This window comes from Coturnix japonica, chromosome 3 (genome assembly GCF_001577835.2).
Source record: "Coturnix japonica isolate 7356 chromosome 3, Coturnix japonica 2.1, whole genome shotgun sequence".
In the NCBI taxonomy this organism is placed as follows: Eukaryota; Metazoa; Chordata; class Aves; order Galliformes; family Phasianidae; genus Coturnix; species Coturnix japonica.
Genome location: NC_029518.1, coordinates 30,671,296 through 30,695,129, shown reverse-complemented (window position 1 = coordinate 30,695,129; position 23,834 = coordinate 30,671,296). Strand labels below are relative to the sequence as shown.

The 23,834-nt window shown below is 39.7% G+C and overlaps 1 protein-coding gene across 2 annotated transcripts in view; it reads right to left on the bottom strand.

The window, feature by feature from the left end:
• Positions 1-23,834, bottom strand: part of SMYD3 (SET and MYND domain containing 3) — a 327,921-nt gene that overhangs the window by 185,241 nt on the left and 118,846 nt on the right. The window contains exon 1 of one of the 2 annotated variants that reach the window (XM_032443560.1): positions 17,244-17,292. The exons of the other annotated variant lie outside the window; for it this stretch is intronic. The gene's annotated coding sequence lies outside the window, so the exon portion shown is untranslated. Of the gene's footprint in view, positions 1-17,243; positions 17,293-23,834 lie in introns of those variants that run through there. 2 annotated transcript variants of the gene reach the window in all.

The following is a 23,834-nucleotide window of genomic DNA, read 5'->3' as shown; positions in this document are numbered from 1 at the left end:
CAAAAGGAAGCCAGTAATGAAACCCATTAAAAATCAGAAGGATTTTTCTATGAGTAATAAGGCTGAGATTCTTGTTATTTGGCTATTGATTCACAGTGGTTCACTTGGACTATATTTTGAGGCTTTTCTCTGAATCATAAAACCCAAATATTTGCACAAAACAATAGAAAAAGAAAGTCAGCCAAACTTGCCTGTCATTGGCTCTGTATTTCAGGGATCAGTTACATGCATTTCCTTCTCAGCTCTCAAGCATGTGTACCATACACCCTTGGCACAAGACAGGGGTCCAAGAAACTGGGCACATGATACCTGAGAATCCTCAATAAAGTGAGAATAGGCAGTAATGGCACCCTGCAGCTGAGAGTGTGATGCTACAGACAGAGCAAATTGCTGAAAGCACACAAGTGATAAGCAGAGCATGCTGAAAGTATTTTATATAGCTAGTCTAAGCAGAAGGGCAAAAAGAAATCAATAAATAAAAAAATCTCCCTGATAAGTTATCTCCTGGCCCTGAACCAGCCCACAAGCTAGTCTAGCTCTTATTGCATAGCTACAAAAAACACATACCAAATGGGCTGATAACAGTTTGCTTCTCATTTTGGCAGGATGCTGAAAATACCATCAGATCATGCTCTCTTCCCTGCATTCATTATTGCTCTGTTTTAAAAATAGAATAGGCAGATGTGGTAATGATCATCAAAGGGATCTCACCAAACTGAAGCAATGGAGCCTTCTCCTTCATTAGGGATAGGACTAGAGGTGATGACCTCAAGTTGCACCAGCAGAAATTCAGTTTGGACATTAGGAAAAATGAAATGGTCACAAACGGAAACAGGCTGCCCAGGGAGGTGATGAAATCACCATCCCTGAAAATGTTCAAGAAAAGAAACATTTAAAGGTATTATTGAGAGGCACGGTTCAGTGGGGAAATACTGGTGGTAGCTGCACAGTTGGACTGAATGATCTCAGAGGTCTTTTCCAATCCTGGTGACTCTATAATTCTATAATTTCTGCTGTTGCAACAAAACCCTGGGCCACTTTGTTCGCCATGGCAGCAGGAAATTTCCCAGGGTACAAAGGTAACTTTCACTGGGTGTTCATTCCATGTGAGTTAAGCAGTGCCCTACCCACCACTTAAATGCAGTACCTGGGTAAAAGCCAATAGTGAAAATTCTAAAATAGAATTAAATCACACAGCAAATCCGTTCTCAGCATGTACATGCAGATCTGTTGACTGACAGAAAACAAAGCTTTTACTTCCATCAGCAAAGCTGAACTGGCTCTCCTAACCACGTTCCATGACAACAGCTTAATTAAGTGGTGGATGAGTCCACCTTCTGCAGCCACAACAGATGTGTGTGATGCCAAACTGATATGCTTCATGCTCAGCAGATCTTCAGCAGCAGCCAGCAGCTCCATGTACATGCCTAATTTTGTTCTGGATCAGTCATACAGTAATTCTTTGGAAAGCACAGATATCAAGACTTTGTATGAAAGTTTTGGCTAGTCATCAAAGCAGCAAATAGTGTAGAGCAGAGTTTCTATTTGTGACTTCAAAGCAGCCCAGGTTGTTTGCTAGTTTTGGTCTGTTCCCAGATCAATATACACACGCACTATCTCAGTATGGGAGAGATGGTGTAGTGAAAAGTCATACTTACACCTGATGCTTCTTAGCATAACAGCTGAACAATATGGACCAAGAGAAAAGCATACGGTGAACCAATAAACATGTTGTTTTTTCCCCTAAAAGAAATTACCCTTATTTAATTCTAAAAACGAGGAAAGCAATTACTTGTTACCATCCAGTGTTTGTCTTATCCTTTTGTTGTTTGTTATTGTTTTGTTCTTGTTTTTTAATGTACATCTTGGCTAGAAGCATAAAGATATACAACAAAAACACACTGGGTCCATATTTGAAGACAGGCTGTGCTAGAGCTGGGAACCATGGATGTTAGACAAGGAACTTGCCACGGTAGTACAACAGCACAGAGGGAAGCATACAGATAAGTAATGCAGTTTCTCAGAGATGTGGCACATGGCCATTATTCCACAGCTTCCACAGAAATGCCCAATCAGAATGACATAAAATAGCTTAATTCCATCCTTTCCATTCTAGATCAAGACTATATTCCCCACCCTCCATCCCCCCAGAAAGATTATACGATCTCATTTCAGGAGTCCTATGAGATTTTCTAAATGAATTATCACTGATTAAGGGATGATTAAGCATACACACTTTCAGAATGTCATTTAAGAAACTCCTGTCACATGATGCAGCATTTCTGTCAATATTCAAAACAAAATTAAGCAAGTTCAACAACGATTATTTCTTCAGATGCAGAAATCTGCCTTTTTCTTTATTCCCTTGTATAAGTGCTTCCTAGAATTGCTCATAACTCATTTCTCACAAACCTGTCTGCAATTTGATTGTCTAAGTATATCCAGAGGTTCCTTCCCCTTTCATTTTTCTGTCCCTGTATTTCATAGGCATTCACCTTTCAAATGGAAACTATTCCAGCACCTCACCCCTAATCTCCTTTTAGTGAAAAATCACCAGCTGTTTCATGACTTCTCCAGAATCAATCTCAGGGCCCTCTCTCACATTCCTGGCCTGTCCTCAATACACATGCAGCCCAAATACCACACATGGCCAACAAGGCTGTGCAGCTGCAAGGCTGTGTTGAGCACTCAGGGCAGCTCTTGGCCTTTCTCAGATACTTAGAAGATAGATGAAAACACCTTAAAAGCTGATGTGATCATGTGGGAAAACAACAGTCATGTATAGCCAGATACTGCATCTTATATTGAAAACCTGAAACATTTTCTGTTGGTAGGAGAAGACTTTTGGTGTCCCATGAAGGAAACAATCACAGAATCACTAAGATTATAAGAAATCTCCAAGACCATCAAGTTCAACCATCAACCCACCACCACCGTGTCCACAGCAACTCTGTCTCTACAAAATGATGTTGTTACCTAAGGGTAAGGTAGGACAGTTCACATCAGCCTGTGGAGCATACCACAACACCACACAAGAAGTGAACACTGAGAGGCATTAGTGGGAGCTTGTTTGAGCAGTGGCTGCAAAACTGAGAGTGCTGGCACTAGAGATGGACAGCAAAGGGCAGGATTTCATCTGAAAGGATCATAATGCTTTGTCACCAAAGCCAAGGGTTAGTGTGGCATTCTATAGCAAATGTTCGGGTTTTGTATTGGGGGAAAAAAGGGATTATGTAAATTTGAATTACTGGACATATTGCACATGTAAGGATAAAATAAAAAAACAGCTCAGCAAATAATGTGTCTCGTAACACTGCAAAGATGTGTTTTCTATAGATTATCCTCATCAAGACACATGACAGCTCTAAAATCTTTTGTAGCAGAAATTCAGGTTAATAAATCCTCCTAAAATGCTTGTCACTGCTTGTTGTTTATCATTAGGTCGGCTTTTGGCTGCTGCAGACTCGAAACACAGCAGACTGCTCTCATTTCTAAAAACGACATTGTTACAGTAACCATTTTTCAGTCATATCAGTATATTGTAATATACATCGATTCCCACATTCCTCAAAATCATTGATAGCACAATACTAGGCCTTTGTGAAAAAGGCCAACCATATGAGAAATTTCCCCTTCCCCCAGCTAATACATCTGCTCAAATGAGATGCCATAGCACAACAAAAAAATACAGCTCTTCCTCACCTCTACTGAACAACTAAAAGGGATCCTGTTATTTTAAACCACCGATGCTGTACACATTCACATTAGCCATGGCAGCCACACATCATTGTTTTTAGTCACTATTATTTTGTGTGTAGGAAAAACAGAAACGTCTAAACCTAAGCTATAGCTTTTTCCTATGAAACCAAGTATTTCATATGATCAGTATTCATTTTCACTGTATTTAAAACTTTGCATTAACATCTTTATCCCCCTCTGTTAAAAGAAACCAGGATCCATCAGATCCCACAACAACTAAAGAACTGGGTTCTCTAATCAGTTACACAGATTTTGCTTAGACTCTCTTAACATACTTTTTTCCTAGCATGAATCAGACTCACTCAAAGCATTTGTTCTCACGTAATGGGATTAACAAATAGCAAATTCCAATCTTCAGTACGAATTATGAGAGAAAAATCCATTTCATGAATCAGACTGTTGAATCCTTCAGCAATAGGAATTCAAGGTTTCCCACTCACACAGATGTTCCTGGCCCACATCCCTATTCCAAGGATGGCATTTGTGGAAGCAGTCAGCAGCTGCTCGCCTATCTAGAGCACATTGCTTTCAACACAGCCACTAGTGAATTACACACCCTAAATCTGACATAAATAGAGTCTCGAGATATAAGGAGTCATAAAGGAGATTTGATGGGATTTAACTGCAGTCGAATACTACAGGAAGAACCTGTTCGGCAATAGCATGTACATCGTATGGATGCTATTTGCTTCCTCGTGATAAAGTGGCAAGTTAAGCTGCGAAAATTACTGTCATCCATCTCACTGCATGCATTCACACGCTTGGGAAGTGTAAGCGAATATGCAGCTACGTGTTTTGCAACCAAAATATTTCTCCTATATTAAAAAAAAAAACAAAAAACAAAAAATAAAAACTTAAAAACAAAAACCAAAAAACAGAAAACAAAAAAAACCGAGAGATTTTGATGCATTTCACAAGAGATGATCAAGCCTGTGTGCATCCAGCCCATCAAAATGGAGCATGTCAACCTGCCTTATGCTAGCACAACCCCTCTGCTTTGCAGCAGATACACAGCCCAGTATTTCCAGTGAGAAAGACAGAATTTATTTCTTTAGCTGAAAATCTCCTCATCTCTACTGTTCAAGTACTTCCTTGCTATTTTTTACGGGCACTGACAGCATTTCCTCCCAGTCCTTTCATCTGATCTCATGGCTCCTATAATACATCTGTACAAGGCTAGATGTGCAAGGAACACATGGGCAAACGTTCCATGAGACAGGTTTCTATGTATACATACTTAGCTTATTTATACTTAATGAACTCTACTCCCCTGAGATCAGAGCGTACCATGAGACATTTATGTGTTGTATAAAACAAGGAGATAGGACAAGGAGAAACAGTTTCAAACTGAAAGAGGAGAGATTTAGATTGGATATAAGGAAACAGGTTTTTTTCAATAAGAGTGGTGATGCACTAGCATGGGTAGCCCAGAGAGGTGGATGCCCCATCCCTGACTATACTCATGGTTGGGCTGGATGGGACTCTGAGCAATCTGATCCAGCTGTAGGTGTCCCTGTTCACTGCAGGGGAGTTGAAATAGATGACCTTAAGAGATCCCTTTCAACTGAAATGATTGTACGACTCTATGATCCTATGAAAACTGAGCTTAGAAATTTTAGAGATTTTCAATTTTTTTTTTTAAATTCAAATATCATTTCTGCCTTTGCATCGTATCCATCTCATTCCTTTATTCTACATAACCAGTTCCTGGTGCACTTCTATCAATTTTCTATTTAGATGATAACTCTGTAAATATAACAGTTCCTTCACCCATTTGCTTCTTGTATCTTTAATGTTATCATCCAGTTTTCATTTTCTGCCTCTGGATCTTTTCTTTTCCAACTCTTTCAGACAGAGATCATAATCTGGTATTATTCATTATCTCCCAGTGATACTAGAGAATTTATTGTTGGTGATGTACTATGGAAAAACTAATTGATTTTAATAAAGATAAGCTGGAATCCATCAGCTGAAAATTTGGTCTGATTTTTATATAGGACGTTAACTCACCAAAACAGCTCTATGCTTAATTATAATGCAGAATTGCAACCTCCGGCTTTAAATTTACAACAGAAAGTGATTCCAAATTTTACCCTAACAGCCAAATACAGCAGACTCTGCATACCGAGTTGTAGAGTAGAATTGGATAACTCAAACACACGTATTTTCAGAGCTCAGGGGGCTGGCATTTGCATTTGTCACTTGAGATAGAAATGTAAAGATGGCCTTGACTACAGCAAAAGACACAATATTTGCAAAATTAAAGACATAAAAGACATGAAGCAACACACAATTTCTCATTCTAATGGCTAGTCTATGCTCACTTTGCTTTCAAAATTAAATGCAGCATAACATCTATTTCTTATTTAATCCCCCATCGTATTTTTTTTTTTCATGAATTAGATGAATAAAGCACTTCAGATGCTGACAAAGAAAAACTGAAAACTTAGTGCCTAAAATATTAGCACAAGTGAGACCTGATGCAGCACATATCACTTTTATAAGGTTCATGGCCTGGGCACAGTATCAGAAATTAGAAAAGCAAATAAAAGCAGTGAAGGAGAAATAACGTACTGCTTTTCTTCTCACTGTAAGTGCAGAGACACACAAAGCCAAGAAATTTACATTAAAAAGTAAGGCTAAGTAATGCAATGGGAAGAAAAAGAATCAGTCTTCAGCACCTTGCCATCCTATACACTAAAACTTGGCAGAAAGAGGGACCACCATTTCTTCAAAGGTGACAGTGGACTAGCAAGACAACAGGAGGTCACCAGAGCACCCTGCCTTGCCAGCAGGTATGAGGAGCCAATTAAAATCTTCACGTACATTTACCAACATCATCATACCAGCAGGCTAGAGCTGATCTTCACAAGTTACAAAACTAAATAAATAAATAAACAGTTTTAATCAGAAAGTTGAGATAACAAGGGAAGAAAATGGAGCAGTTCAACTCTGCCACATCCAGAGTCTTTTCTTTTTATGAAATATATACCACGTAATATGGAGGTCACCTGCCCCAAAGTAATGTCTCCTATTCATTTCCATGGAAACTAAAACAGACACTAAAAGTATGATAACACTATTTAAAAGAGTAAAATTTCAGCTACAAAACACTACTTTTCAACAGTCACCACCATTAGCTGTGCATTTTTGCCAGCAATGAATAAGAGCCTGCATGCTGCACTTGTCAAAATCTGCACCAGCAGAGGTGACCCACTGTCACTGTCATCACTGCTGAAATGCACCACCCACCACCTCACTGTGCTCACATCCATGTTTGGTCTCCAGAAATGGTCAGCAAGCATTGATGAATGTCAATGGGTGAAATTTCGGAATAATTCAATTCCATCCCTTTGCTTCATAGAAATTCCATGTCAGATACCATTCCTGCCATCTGTCACACAGCAACAACATGTAACAGAATAAGGTTCAGCCTCTACTGCAACACCAACCACAACAGACCCCATCTTTTGTCACAGACAAACAGAACAAAATAGGAGGTGTTATTTTTGGAGCAGCACTGATACAACTATACAAATATATTCTAGTAGGCTGCTCTGCTAAGCAGATACTACATTTAATACATTTAAGGAACCATTTACCAATTAGTCATGTTCCTCTTTGAGGATACTGTAGGTCTCTCCACCACTAGAGACACCAAGAGACTGGAAGCTCTGTACCCCCACCCCCCCCACCCCCTCTGTCCCCAAGGCCCTGTTCCTAGGCCTACTGCCTAGTCAACCCTGAGGATCAGGTATGAGCATTGTCAAACATCTACACTGTACAGCTGGAGGAAAGAAAGGGCATGGTGACTGCCAGAACTCACTGGGTAGGGCTGTCAGGGTGTTGTAAACTGCTTAAACTGCATTATCAGTTAAACAGTTCCCTGTCACAAGACACTGGGAAAAGCTAGTAGAATAGCACTTTTATGCATATTTGAGCTGAAACAGAAGGTATTACAAGAGGGACTGATGTTCATGTGAAGAAAATCAAGCAAAATGAAGGAAAAAGCCATGGGAAGACCAGAGTTTTACAATAGATGATTGCACAAAATAGCTAGGTGAGTTACAGCCAAAACATCCAGCACTGACTGTATCCAACTGATATAAATATCCACACAGAACAACACAGATCGACTGAAGCATAATACATACTGTAAAGTACTAGAGCAAAATTATTTTCTGGTGACACCAAAAAGTATATTGAAATACTGCAAGGAACAAGAGGCTTTTATGTCTTCCCAGGCATTGCCTAACATCTTATAGGTTGTTATGAAACCACAAAGTTTTTAGGAAGCATCAGTGATTACCTTGAAAGTCACAGCTGGAAGAACAAAAACTGTGTAGCAAAAAAAGCAAGTAAAGGTCTTCATTCACTTCCTTGAATTAATCTCCGACTAGAACTGAAAAATGAACTCCAAATGTATCCATTTTTCATTTTAGAAAAATCAGAATTTTTACTGAACCAAACGCTGAATATTTAATAGAAATGTTTAACAGAAGCAGGAAGAAGTATGAGTAGAGAGTTGAAGAGCACTCTTCATGCTTTATCTTTTGAGGCAACCAGCTTAAAGCAGGGGGAAATAATGTACCGCAACAAGTTATAGGTGATCGGTTACAGAAGTGCAATAAATCTAGCTCATTTCTACTGACATATCATTATAGAATCACTCTTTAGAAAATTGAAGGTAAGCAACACAGCCTACAAAACGTAAATGAAATCTCAAATGACACACAGAAAAAGGATTCTTTTTCAAAACGTATTTCTGAATATCTTGTAGGTTACTCAGAATTTCATCCAGCGAACAGACCTTTAGCATTTGGGTCCTCAGCGCTATGTTTGGTTTTTAATATGCGTTCTTAAAAAAATCACTCTACATGCTTAAGTTTTACCCCATCTTTCACAGTTCCTCATTCAAAAAGTAGAGTCGTGTTTTTGAAAACTCTCTGGGCTCTCCCTGTGCTTTCTCCAATCTGTTTTCTGGGCAGGTTTGCTCTTAAACCAGGCAGACTTCTCTCTTAGCCACAAAATAAATAAGAGATGTTAGAAAACACTCAGAAGCTATTTATGCCCAATACTATTTTTTCCCCCTGGTAAGTAAGCCATTCTTCACCTGAAAGTATATAAAGACAATTATATTTGCTTATGCTGAAAGCAGAAAACTAGCACATAAATTAATAAATACCAGAAAAGAGGTAGGCATGTGAAGTATGCCATACACATTAATGAACATAAGAGAAATATGATGCCATTTTAGCAGAACCTACAGAACAGTAGGACAACACTGGGTGGTCTGCTCAGAGACCTAGAATCATACGCTTGCCAAATAAAAAACTGAAATAATAAATTTTGGCTGAAATAATAAATTTTCAGCAATATGGTTAAATAAAGATATGGCAGGCAAGATAATATCAGAACGCATATCTCAACAGCAAAAGCAACTCTTCAGAGAAGAAAAAGATGATTAACTTAAAACCTAAACTCAGACGTACAACCAAACAGTGTTGTCCTTCATCAAGCTAGCATCATTTCAGATTACCTCTACTGACTACAGTCCATTACTCAATAGGAATATTCCAGTTTTAGTACACAATAAATGATTTCTGAATTGCCAGTTTAACCAAGTAACCTAGCATTGCTCAGTGCAAATCAACACAAGAAGCAGAGTTGCACAATGGGTGAGCAGTATCAGCTTCTTGATTTACAAACTATCCACTAAGTACTTCTTGGGCTGCCCAACCAAACAATGGGGAAATAGGAAAAGCAAAACCACTGAGTTCGGAAAGGCCTCCTTTTACAAACTGAGGAACCAGCTCAGGCCTCATCACGTTTGTCCTGAACCTCCCTCAGAGGATCCCATGAATACCTGGCTCTTCCCAGACACCTGAGCCAGGAGAGGGCTCTCATAGCTGGACCATGGTGCAGAGCAGATCAAGGTACAGGGATGCTGCAGGCAGCAGGCTCAATTTGCCACGTGGCAGCCCCTGCAGAAAGGCAGCCCCACAGCACTGCCTGGGCTTTGTAGCACATAAACATGGTCCAGAAATCTGGTGTACAGCTGGGAGAGCTTTGACCCATTGTGGCTGGCCAGAAGCTATTCTGGCATCAGGTATTTCTTTCTGTGTTTTAACCAGGATTTTCTGAAAACTATTTTCTCTTTTTCTACCTATACTGCTTTGTTACAGTTATTAATACTAGGAAGCAAGCGCAGAATAGCATTTGATAGACAGCCTGTCAGAAAGACCTAAAAACCTTTCAATAACACACAGAAAACCAGACCTATAATGGGTGTGCTAAGACAATTATAACTACAGCAGCTCAGACTATGATGCTGCAATGTAAAAGTAACTGTGCCATTACAGTAATTTGAAAGACACCAAGAGAGGAAAGAAGAGGGGGAGGAAGCTTTCAAGATTTATAAGATGTTGGTGCTGCAGTGCTCTTTCTTTGAAAAAATACCATGCAGTACCATTCCCTGCTGACTCCAAAGCACAGCGACTGAGAGCACAGCTCACAATTACGGCAGACTCTGAAACCTGTCAGTCAAACAGCTGAGCTGGTAATGCCAAACAAAACAGCACATTTACACCTGGGAAAAGAAGCTATAATGGAAGAAATACATTTTCTTTGCTCTCATCTATAACGGTAGTGGGGGAACTAACTACAGGGGGTGCTTAGCATATTTACAAGACACTACAGGAGGCGTTTAGCATATTTACAAGCGACAGTGGCACAATTTTACATGCAGAAGTTTAAATATTATAAAATCTGCTCTGTATTTAGTTTCTTTGATTTAAGGTATCTGCATCTACACCTCAGGATGAAACTTTCACATCAAATAATTTCAGTAATGGAAGCTCCATGCTCTGCTGGCTCACCACACTCAAAGAGGTCCTGCTATGAATTCTCTAATAGCAATAGGACATCTTTGGTTTCTTTATTTTATGCTTAATTTAAATAGAAAATGAAAAAAAAAAAAATGGTTTTCTAATGCTTCAGAATAATTTAGGGATTTATTTTTAGAAAATATTTTAGTTTGTAACAATAAAATCAGTTGAACTAAACATGCACACAGTATCTTCATGCGGTCATGTCCTGCTAAGCACTCTATTACAGTGGTGTACACGGCCCTGCCTCTTTCACACAGTAAGATTGAGAAATCAGTTCAGTTTCCATTCTGCCCTTTGTTCTTCGGAAAGGATTTCATGAGATAGACAGAAGAAACAAGGTATACGCCAGGAATGGTTTGTCACAAATCAGTTGGATGGAACTAGCAGACTTGGGTCTGGCCCAGTTGTGAATCGGAGAATCCTTTCTCCAGAACTGGGGTGCCCAGGGGAGGAAAAAGCCTCATTCATTTTATATTTCACTGTTTGAAAAATAAAACCTAGATTAAGCAAGTGCAGACTGCACCAGTCCTGACCTTGTGTTTGCTTTAAGAAACCTGATGATCTAAGCATCACGTGCTCGACCAAATGAAGAGCAATTTGTATAACATGTAAGATTCCTATCTACACTTAAAATTCCCCTCTGTTCTTTAATTGTCTAATAAAAGTCCTTTAAAGATTTATGAAAGTCATGGAAATTTCTTAATTATGTATGTCTGGAAATAGATTGCAACTTATAATACTGAAAATATGTTTGCTAAGAAACTTAGGTAAATTGCTTAAAGAAAACCTAATTTTTCTATATTTAAGCTTATTTCATAAAGTCAATAAAGATTTCCACATCTCATATGCAGTGAGACACCATAGAAGATCAAACCAGAAGCAGCTTTGTTATTTGTAGCTTAAGTATGGCTCACCTCCAAAGGAATGATTAATTTAGGATCATGGACCTATACAGCAATTCTCAGAGGAAGCTGATGAAAAAGAAGGGAGAGGTTCAGAGGTTAGAAACAGCTGAGCTAAACAGAGACCCATTTCTGGTCTCTGTTCCAGAGCCTTCCAAAGCCTGACTGAACAAGACACAGCATGTGACCAAACCGCAGGGCAGCAAAGATCGGCTCACCCGCTGTGTGAGCTGGGAGCAGCCCACGTGCCAGCTCAGCAGCAGCAGGGCCATGCCCAGCCCTCCTCCTGCTTCACACAGACCCCAGCACCCACCAAAACAACAGCCTTGTGCTAATTCCCACCTCACGTTACACAAAGCGAAGGGCTTAACTCTATAATCACTCAACTCTGACAAGACACGTTTGATTAAATTAAGACAGACTCAAGTCAGGGCTTTGTTGCATTTGATGAAACTGCTGCTGCTGTGGCATCATGTTGGGAGCTGCACCATTCATACCACTCTTTTTCTGCCACTGCTCTACTCTCTTTTCTTCTGCCTACACGACTGGCTGCATGCAGAACTAAAGAATCTCCCAGATGATGAAAAAACACCACTTCTGGTGACTGACATTCGGACAAAACAGGCATTTCAACCCAGCCACAAAGGAGCAAAATTGCCAAGTATTGAATCGTTAATTAATTGTGCAAAAATAAACTGGGTTTAAAAGTAGGCATTCTTCCACATCATAGATTTTAACTGATGGAAATTGAGTCAGTGTTTACCTCCAATGAGAGAAAGATCCTACTGCTGTATCTGTAACTGCTTGATACAGCTGTAAGTGTGATAGATATGCATACCTGAGTAGATAAACGCAGCTATCTGGATTATTTACTACTATAGTATGCACCAATTTGGGACCGTTCACAGTCCTTGTCTTTACTGCGTATATATATCATCTTCAGTGGCAACACGTGTTTCCAAAATGATTAAGTGATACAGACCCTTTAAGGCCCCTTACACAGTATAATACTTCCAAGGCATATGGTCTGACATATAATTATTTTAGTGTATGATTTGTTTGTATGCTGTAAACTGAAAATATTTAGCAGGCTGTCTTCTGAATTGTGAATAATGGACTATGAGAATCTGTCAGAATTGCTATTTCATTCAGGGAGCTGCATTCATATACAGCCCATTAAAGTACTGTTTTCACTTTTATGTCTTTACAATTTTGTATTACTGCGTTTGGGGCAGTTTAAAGAACTACTTCAACAAATACAGTATGCCAGGCTGTTTCTCAGGGGAAGAACTCTTTACTTCAAAAACGCTGAAGTTTTGCGAAAACTATATATATATAACACAATAAACAGCTGTGGGATGCACAATGCCTCTCAGCTGACCTTTCATCTTTATAAAATGGAGAACCTGGCAGAAGCTCTACATGGATTTTTGAGAGCCAGCAGTACATGGGAAACCAATCCAAACTGAACCTGGCTCCGTGCTATCCCCAGGAAGCAATTGCTCAACATATGCTGCAGCACTGAAGATGTATTGGCATGCAAATATCAAGAATTGCATTCGTAATGAATAAAACTCATTATACCAATATTCTAATAGACTGTAAAATGACCTCTGAAAGTCATTCCTTAAGTTTTCTTTATGACTGTTGAAAGACAGCTGCAGACTACTAGAACATACAAAATACTTTTTTAACTTGGTGCACAAATGACTATTGATACCTTTTGGCAAAGAATGCTGCCTTTTAAGATTAATTTTAATGCATTCGGATTACATTCAAATTTCTGCAGGAAAGAGAATTGAATTTTACTAACAGTTTTCTTGTCCTGGGGGAATGTGTCTAAAATCATCTTCATTTTACATCAGAACTGCATAAAGAAGAAAGATAACAGAAAACAATAGACAGAATACTGAATAGAGGCCTAACGCATATGCATTATTTACGAGATAGAACCTCTCAGTGTTACAGAGGTTGAAGCCAGCTACCATATTACAAAAAGGGATATTTGAGATAAGATATTACATGATTCCAATACTAATATTTTAGGACATTTTGAATTCAAAATCTATTCAGTGAGAATCACTGTAGACTGGATGCGTTTATGAACAGTAATCAAAAACAACTGTTCAACTTTTAAAATAGCTGGAATAAGGGAAAAATCTACTTAAATTGACAAGGTTGAATAATGGAGTAAAGCCCCAAAGAATCAAATTCTTTCCTTCCTAAAACCTTATTGCCAAAATATTTAACAAAAAGTTACTATACCTACACATTCTGGAACACAAATGAAAAATATCTTTGTGTCTTTTGACAAAGGTCATCACTGCATAGAAACATTTGAACTCCCAGTATTATTATCTGAGCAAGCACTCCTGAACCAGTGTGAGAGCTCCAGTGGGCAGGAGAGAATTACAATTTCTACACACAAAAAAAAAATCACCATGGCACTGCAGAAGATCTCTACTTTGGTCTCTCAAAGTGTTTGATCAACTCTCTCTCTTGCAGCAGCCACAGAGCAGATGAGGCCCTTGGAAGCTCAAAGGATGTGGCAAAACCTTTCTTCAGTTAAGCTGCTAAAAAATGAGGTTCCCCATGGGAAGTGGGGCATGGGTTCTCTTTTTCAGATGAAGACAACGCAAAAGGCTTTCTTGACTCTTCCTAACAGCATACCAGGGGAAAACCAAGAAACAAAGTAGGGACACTGAGAAGGAGCTACTAAAGGTGAGTGCCTTCCTCAGCTGGGTCTGTTAATGAGGCAACTCAGTGCCCTCCTTTGCTGACAGATGCTCCTCTGAAAACCTGCTTAACAAATCATTGCCTTCTCAAGAGAAAAGCTACTAATGACTTGACACTACAGACCCTTAGCTCCTACTTCTACAATGCTGTTGCATGTTCCGCCTCTCCACTCAATCTCCCATTTTGGTGAAGATCAGCTTAAAGAAAACCAAGGCTAAACAGTACTGCAGGTGATACTATATGCTTTTTACCCGTTAAGCCCTCCCAAAATACTGCAGTGTTTACACCACAGAGTACACTGCTGCTCACCTTCCCTTATGTACTATGGGGCAGTGCTGCAAAGAGCAAAGTGCAAGGGAGCAACACCAACAAAATGGCTCCTCTCTCTTAGTTGCCAAGGCCAGTTTTTGAGGATTTTCCACATGTCACAAAAGCAGCCATGATGAAGCTCTTCAGTTCAGAATATTCATGTGCTTGAGCCTTGTTGCCATGTCCCTGAAGGGCTAACAGCTTAAGCTCCATAGAGGTTGAAGTACCATAATGCAGCAAGCATAACTTCAGAAAAATGTTTTGTCTTATGAAGTAAGCCTCTCATTCTGGAATGAATAGAATAACTTATGCCACCAACTCAGTACGGTATAAATTATACAACATGTTGTAACTTTAAGCTGTGATGGCACTGTATTTACAAATATCATGCTCCACCTTCTTGCCAGATTACCTAAAGCACCATTTTGTAATGTACTTCTAACAGTATCAGAATGTCTCCTATCGAAAAGAATGTTAAGAATATTTTACTGTTCAAAATGGGGACAATGATTCTTGTTCTAGATGAATTCAAAACACAACAAATGTCAAAAATCAGCGTTCCATGTTTGTTTTTTAAATTCAGAATCCACAGTATATTGTGTATTTTTACAGAGACAGTTAATGAAAACCAGTAGCCACACTAAAACGAGATCTGATCTTCGTTTACATAGACAGTTCAGAAAATGTAAGAAATTCTTTGCCACAAGCACCTATGGTAGCACACAAATGAGAACAATTGCATATTTCTGTAAAAAAAAATCCATGAATGAAGGAAAATAAAGGCTATTTATATTGGCTAAGGTATGTGAAGCATAATGGCTAGCTACTTATGTGGGAAACATTCCAGTCTCTTTTCAGTCTACAGGATTAAAAAGATTTTCCTAATTAGTAAGTAAAACCATAGCACTCTCTTGAGGAATTTTCTGCCATGCTAATATGGAAATATTTCATTCCCTAAAGAGGAAATTCTTAAATAGTAAACAAACATATAACTTGTAGTTATATTAACGCAATAAGTGAAAAGGCCCGAGATGCAAAGAGATCTGTCCTAGTATGCACATTAGCCATTTGTTTGAAGGCAGAAAACATTTCATCCATCCCTCCCCCTTTAGTGCACACTGCACAACATAAATGCTGCTCCATATCAAATTAAATAGAAGTTTTGGGTTATTGTTTGCTTTAACCAAAATCATCTGGAAACTTAATTTCCTTTCTTAAAAGGAAATTTTAGAGAACAAGCAACATGACAGGATACAAGAACATATACCAAAATAGGAAACAAACAAACAAATCAGACCCTGTAAAGAAATCCCCAAGGCTACCTACAGTTTCAGGCTGGCTGCAAATTCCACATTTGGTCCACAGATTAAACTACTTGACTAACATGAAGTGCTCACACGATCGTTCAACATACAAGTGCTTTAACAGCTCAACCATATTTAACAGATGGTGTTGAACATGATTACACAACATAAAGACTGATTTTAGCATGTTCCAAGCCCATACCATACACACATGCATTTATTCAGTATTGGTCTTAGTTGGACACAATGACCTTTAAGATGCTTTTCTGCTGCCCAAACAAAATCATCCATCGCCATTTAGGATGCTGGAGCTTTGTGCAATCTGGAATCTACTGATTCCGTGGCTACAAGCCTAGACCTTACCTATCAATACCATTTAGAACATCTCAAATAATAATTAGATGGGGGGAGGGTTGTTGGTTTGGTGTTTTTTTGCAATCATATAGAATCCCTTACACAGTATTTTTGCATGTGCCTGTCATTATTTTTCTGCTTTCCCTTCCTTCACCTCCCTCCTTTTAGATTTTACTCCAGTATCTATCACTTCCTGAGGCAGTCTTCCTATAACTGGGTGTCTCATTTAAATTTCATTTGTTGGGGAGGTGGCAGGAAAATGCGAGGAGCAAGAATAACCTTTTCTTCTATTTACAACACAGTATGACCATTATCCACAGCACTTTTTCTATTTCTGTTTCTTTCTTTTCCTTATTTTATCCTCAATGTTTCACCTTGTATTTGGTGATTTTTTTTTTTTCTGGGTTCCTTTTGATTTTTTTCCACTTCTTGTGTTTAAAGAAAAAAAAAAAAAAAAAGCCCAGCAAAAGACTTCAAAGGTCTCCTTTCCCTATCATCACCCAGCTTGAATCACCTGCAGCTGCCTTGACCTCTTTCGGTTTGCACTCATCTTTCTACTTTCTTCCATTTTCTATTATTTATTTTTTCTTTTCGTAGAACCATAAAATGACGTGGGTTGGGAGGCCCCTAAAAGCCTATCCAGCCCCAGCCTTGGGCAGGTATGCTGCCACCCCAGCTTAGGCTGCCCAGGGCCCCATCCAACCTGACCCTGTGTGCCTCCAGGGATGGGGCACCCACAGCTTCTCTGGGCAGCTTGTGCCAGTGCCTCACTGCCCTCTGAGTAAAAAATTTCCTTTTAGCATCTAACCTAAATCTCCCCTCTTCTGATTTAAAACCCTTGTCCTGGAACCTTACCTTCTCTTCTTCAGACCGAAACAACCCAGATCCTCCTTCTTTTCCTTCCTGGTTTCCAGCAACTGTCTCATTTCATTCAATACAATATTCCACTCAAAGTATTATCAACAATGGAGATAAACAAAAAGTCTTACCCTCTTGAAAACTTGGCACTGTTAGTAATTGCTCTAATGGACAGTTTAGAGACATTGCATGAACAATGATTAGTGACCTTCCCTTTTCCATGCAATCAGTCTATGGAGATGAGCTGCACAGAAAAACATTTTGAGTCATATCAGGACCATTTATGATAACTATGTGAAGTGCATTATACTCAGATCAGCAACTGCAGCTTTTAAGTTTGCTGCAGGATGCCTGTTTTTAAGTGTTCGTTATTCACACACAATGCTGCAGACCACATAGCAGAACCTGAAAAAAAACAAATTAACTTCCACGTTACAAATCTTGCTTAGTATAAAGCATATAGGTAGCTGTTCTGAAGGAACAAAATATGTTCCTCATGTTTTTTAGCACAATCTCCATCAGTGGAGTATCTTCTTTTTCTGGGTTTGCCACAAAAATCCTATATTCTTTAGCTAATGTAGAACAATGTCAAAAATAACTCAATTTGCTTTCTTGGCAAAATGACACTTTATCAGACGCACCAAAATCACCATCTGATGACAGCAGATGACACCTGAGTACACCATCACCAGTTCTGAGGTAGAAAAGATTATACAGGAATGCCTCAGTCAGACTTAGCTGGATGTTCAGCACCTCCAAGTTTAAAAAATGTACAAAAGCCTCATTACTTTTTCAGCTCATCAAACTCTAGTTTGCCGGGTTGGATATGCACACACTGACCTCTACAATGTCATGACTTTCAGGTTACTCATTGATTTCTGCGAATCAAAAATGTGACGCAAATAAGGAATTGCCAGTCAATTAGTTCTTATCACAAGCTCGCAGTCTGTGGTAATGGGATGACACACTGTTCTGCATAACAATTACAAACAAGTCTTTTATAGCCAGGTAGCTGTCCTCAAAGGAAAGACATGTCCTCTTTCCAAAGAACAGATGTAGTCAGCAACATGATTAATGCTTTTGCACATGTTACAAGACTGATTTTAACAGCTGTCAGCAATTTCAGATGGTATGGGCAGTCTCTTCCCACTTATCATACACACGTGATACTGATACAATCATTGCTTCAAATCCGCACACAGAAGGAAAACTTCTCTTTTTCTCATCATTATTATTTTATTCCATCACTGCCAAATATAATGGAACTATCTGGGGCTTCTTTAAAATGCCTATGGTTTACCATATGTTCATTTAATTTTTTAAGAGACAGCTACATCATGCAAGTTGCAATCCTTTGCCTCCCAATATATGTCATTAGAATGAATATTCATGTAGCACTTCCAGTGGCTTTGCTTAATATCACATCTACCAGAGTCATTAAAAGCCTTGGCATCATAACCCAACAGTGCCTCTGGCACATGTAAATTATTAACTTTAACTCTGTCTGCAAGTGCTAATCTCAACGCAAAACAGAAAAATAAATTACTGACATCAATTATCAAAGGTTAGAATTTTCACAAGTCAACTGGGATTTCCACAGTACCTCCAACACACACTTACCTTTGTTAGAAGTCACTAATAAGCTATTCTTGACCAGACCAAACAAACAGGAAAACCACTTGAAACATTTTCAGATGTTACTACTAGCAAGCAGATATCCCAGTAATATTAACATTTATTATCTTAAATCATGTGAGGTGCTGCAGAAATGAAATAGAAGCTCTGTCCTTTTTCCTTTCTGCGGAAATCCCACAGCAGAAAAGCTAGGTAAATACCAGTTTGTATGAGAAAAGTGAAAATCAATGGCTAATTAACGGTTGCTTGATCCAGAGCAGTCCCCCATGATAAGTCCTTCCAGGATCAGCATGCAGGATAGCATTCTTTAGCTTTAGTGTGTACCTCAATGATGGCCCAAAAGCTGCTGACATTCCACACCCACTGCATTTGGGGTGTTGTGGTGGCCAAGAAGAACAGAAGGAAGAGGTTGATGCATAGAGGGAGGGAGATTTTGTGCCTGCCCTGCTCCAGCGCTCAGTTGGGAAGAACGGAAACGGCACAACCAACCACAGAGACTCCACTGTATTCCAAATTTTTCCCTTCACAATCATGCTTTGTTAGCCCATTACTACTGAAAAGAACAGAGCTGCTGATTACAAAAGACTTAAACAATTTAGTAAGTATTCAGAGAACAGACCCCTTGATGCTGTAAATGGATGCAAGGGAGCCCTTCAGGTTGGCATAGTGGGGAGATGTGAAAGAGCAATCTAAGAGAAAAACAGCTGCCAAAGATCAATCTACTAGACAAGGAATTGCCATAGAGCAACCTGTGTATCTTAACAGCAAAGCCATATGTGGGCAAACTGAAAGACTTCATGCAAGAATCGCTTTATTGAAAGATGCAAGCACAGTGTTAGATTTAGTATATATGACAATCATGGGGACAGGTTATCACTGGAATTATCTGCTTGCTAGTAGTAACAACTGAGAGTGTTTCAAGTGGTTTTCCTGTTTGTTTGGTCTGATCAAGAATAGTTTATTAGTGACTTCTAACAAATGAAGATTTCATAATACAACTGCACACAAATACAAATATTTCAAATACATGCATGTATAGAAATGCATATATGTATATTACCAACTGACCGAACAATATTGTTCAATTACATTTTTAAATAAATTGGTATTCCTAAACTGGAACCAAGATACAAAATTAAAACTCTATCAGTTGAGTTGATTTTGATTTGTTATATATACTGCTCACTTTGACCTCCACAGCTTTATAAGCACCTCTTAATGTCCAGACACACTTACAGCGAAACACACACAGCTCTTCAGAAACTACATATTCTCTCCTCAATGGGAATTCAAAGATAAAATTCCTGGGTAGTTTCTCGTCCTCCTACGCAATGACTTAAGCATGCTCCAGAGATCCTCTGCTCCCATTCTATCACTCAGCATACACAGTAAGCTTTTGGGAAGGTTTGTGAAAAGATCAGGGATGCTGCCTAAATTAGTGTCAGTGACTTCTAATGCCTCTCTGCTACATTTGTCTGAACTGGAAGAATAGGTTCGAGCAAATAATCCTCAAACAAAGTTGAGGTAATGTCATGGTTGTGGCTGCCAAATCACAATGCAGGCCTTCTGAAAAGCACAACTTAAGGAGGCAGAACATGTAAACTAGCACTAGGCTGACACTTCAGTGGACATCTGAATGGCAGCTTTCTCTTAACACTTTGCATAAAATCTCCTGGTTTTAGATGAAGAGTGGCTTTGGTTCTAGGAAGACAAGCTCTGCATTTGTCTAAACAATATAAAGAATATTTGACTCATCCTTAAAAACATGAGTTTTATGCTTCTTTTCACGTGTCAGATTGCCATCACTGTATGAGTAGCAGGCTGCATTAGGAGGTCATCTCTCCTGAACAGACTGAGGCTGCTTCAAGTGCACACACTTTAAATGAGCAACCAGCAGCTGCCTATACCCTCTCACCCTGGCCAGAATTCTCCCAGTCTCTACAGACAGATTTGTTCCCTTTTAGGCAGCAAAATAATTCATTCAGTATAGCCAGATTTTTTACAGGCTTGAGTTCTCACTGATCCTCAGCTATTTGGAAATGTGACCTAAGCTAAACACTTCTGTGAAAGCCAAGAACTACTGAAATCCTGACAGTGCCAGATCCATAACATGAGTGTGCACATGTCTACTAAACGTTTAGCACCAAAAAAACCCATGTATGTGGCCTCCCACAGCTCTTTCAGATGGTAATTTATTGGAACAAGAGATCTGATTCCAGGTGGGAGCTAGGAAGGGGTCTGTTTCCAGAAGATATGTACTTTTCCTAAAATGTTTTCTCCCAGACAGTAAAAGTCAGAAACAACAAAAATTTATAAGCATTAACAGCTGCTAAGAACAATATGAAACTACAGGACAAGGAAAAGCTGAAGTTTATTAACCCAAAAAATTTTGAGAAGTATTTCACTCTACATTTCTTAATCCAGCCTCTGCATTTTTTCATACTTCATAGTGACTTGACTGTGCACAACTCACTCCTGCCTCATTTCTTTAATGCCTTTATGGTTTGTAAACTCCTGCAGAAAAAAATTCAGGTTAGTAGAGATCTGTTTATGACGAACACACAATGCAGCACAAAGCTACATTTAGCAAAGCACTCACGGTGAACAGTGGAGAAAAATGTGAGGCCGAATCACACGGCCATTAGTGGACAATGCTTTCCCTTGAGAAATCTTCATGCAATCCTCCATTCCTGGATTTTGGTTGTTCTTCAAAAGAACCAAAGGATGCTCCTGAAATCCCCCTCAGCTGAAGCACTCCCTTCCTGAGCCAATAAACCTTCATTAAGCTATCTGAATTACTTTTTAAATTAAGAGAGCAGCACATGTTCCTGCATACTAGAACAATGAGAGGCTCTTGGCAACAATCCTGCTCAAGTAATTACAATATTTTACATTTTTATGCTGCCTTTCATCTTGCCGGATCCCAGAGTGCTGCACTAAACCCAGGGCTGCCTCCCTTTCTCGATGTAGGATGTGCACAGGTCTCACAAATTCCACACATGCTTGTCTCACACACAAGCTGGAATGCCACCACTGACAGAATTGTGGATTAATGTCGCTAACATAGAAAGCACAGGAGTCATAAATTTAGGCCAAGGAATCTGACACAATCATATGAATACTGTTTGAAATGGGGAAAATATTTCAACCAGGCAAACAGGCAGAGCCTTAAATACAAGGCACAGGCTGCATCTCATTCAAAAGCTGCAAAAGCAAAACTGCTTCTTAGCAGTGTTTCTTTCCCCACTGTTTATCTCTACAACACTAAAAATCCTACCAGCACTGTAGGTACTCACTGTGCATATCTTGTGGCAGCTACATTCAGCCATAGAGGTGTTACTCCAAACCAAAGCCAGTTCCCTTAATGACCATGTAGTGCTACAAAGTGTACTGCTGTCACCAAAATGAGTATCATGGGTAGAAACCCACTCCACTCCCCCAGACAAGAGACTCAGATCATCATAAATTTAAAGCATTGTTTGGGGTGGATGGGACCTTAAAACCCACCCAGCCACAGGCAGGCTGCCCCCCACCAGCTCAGGCTGCCCAAGCCCCATCCAACCCAGCCTTGAGTGCTTCCAGGCATCTGTAGCTTCTCTGGGCAGCTGTTCCAGCACCTCACTGCCCTCGGAGTAAACAATTTCTTCCCAACATCCAACCTGAATCTTCCCTCTTTTAGGAAATGAAAGGCTATGTCTGAGTCCCCTCCTCCACAGGTCAGCACCACATCACACAGCCCTGGGGCTCTTCGGTTCAGGTCAAGAAGAGCAGGAAGGATGGAGGAATGATTATCGAGGTCTTGACAGAACACTGCCCCTAGCATCCCAAAGGCGCACAGCTCATAGCTGGGCTAAGCACGAGGCTATTTTCTCTCCAGCTTCTTTCTGTTATACAGAAGAGCTTGTTATTAATTTTGTGCTAATAACTACAATGTGCTACATTTTTCCCCTTCAAAGCACTCCCAAGCCTCGTGTGAGTTCAGGGGGCTACAATCTGGCAGAGAAACCTGTGATTTCTCCCACTGTACTGCTCCATCATCACAAGAGCTGTGATGAGAACCCTGAAGACACTGAACTGTTTTGCTCATTTCCAGTGGAAGAGAAAGAAAAATGCCAGCAGCACTTTTGCCACTATCCATGCAGCATTTGCAGGAGCAATGCTACCTGCGGCCCCATCAGAGCTGTGTGGGCTTGCAGCCCTCTGGGCTTCAAACTTTGGCTTGATCGAAATAAAATCCACCATATTCTGCTCATTATAAATAAACAAAGAAAGCCCATCCTGAAATCAAAGCCCCAAAACCTTTGGGGGGAAGCAATAAATGTGGATCTTCCGCACAATCTTTTTCTTGAAATTATCACCAGCTGGTTTTGCATTACTCATTTAAAAGCCCTCTTTCCAAGCAACTCTGAGATTAAAAGAAACGTGGCAAAAAAATGTGACGAGACAGAGCAAATTACATTTCTGCTCATGAAAAGCATGAAACAATTACAGCAAGAGGACTCGCACTCTGCTGAGAGACGTCTCACGTGTGCTGCTCAGCGAGCTAGCTGGCAAAGAACACCATCTGCATACAGTTCAATCAGCAGCCCGAATGTGTATTCATCACACCCAGCTGCTGGCACCTTGCTTTTTCTCGTGTTTAGAACAATGAGGTGGTATTCTCAAGATGATAAACTTGTAATGTACAGTGTAAAGGCAAATCTCAACTTCCTCAAAGCTGAGGCTTCATGTCAACTTCAGACCTTCCCTAGGGGATGGTCTCACTGAACAGCCACTTCGTAGTCCCTCACTTGATAGTTTTCCCCTACCTACCCACAGACAGCCCATCTCTGTTCAGACCTGCTGGATTTACTGCTCCACCTGGCAGCCTGGACACCATCCCTTGTCAAGCTCCAGATCAAACACACTCAGCTCTGGCAGCTCCCTTGAAAGTTGATTTAACTTTCCCCCATCAGATGCTGTGCAGGTAAGCAGAGCAGAGCACCTGGCCCAGCCCCTGAGATCCCATCATCATCAAAGAAAGAAAAAAAAAAAATGGTATCCTAAATGAATTTTCCCAAAGGGCACAATCACTCATGAACACGGTT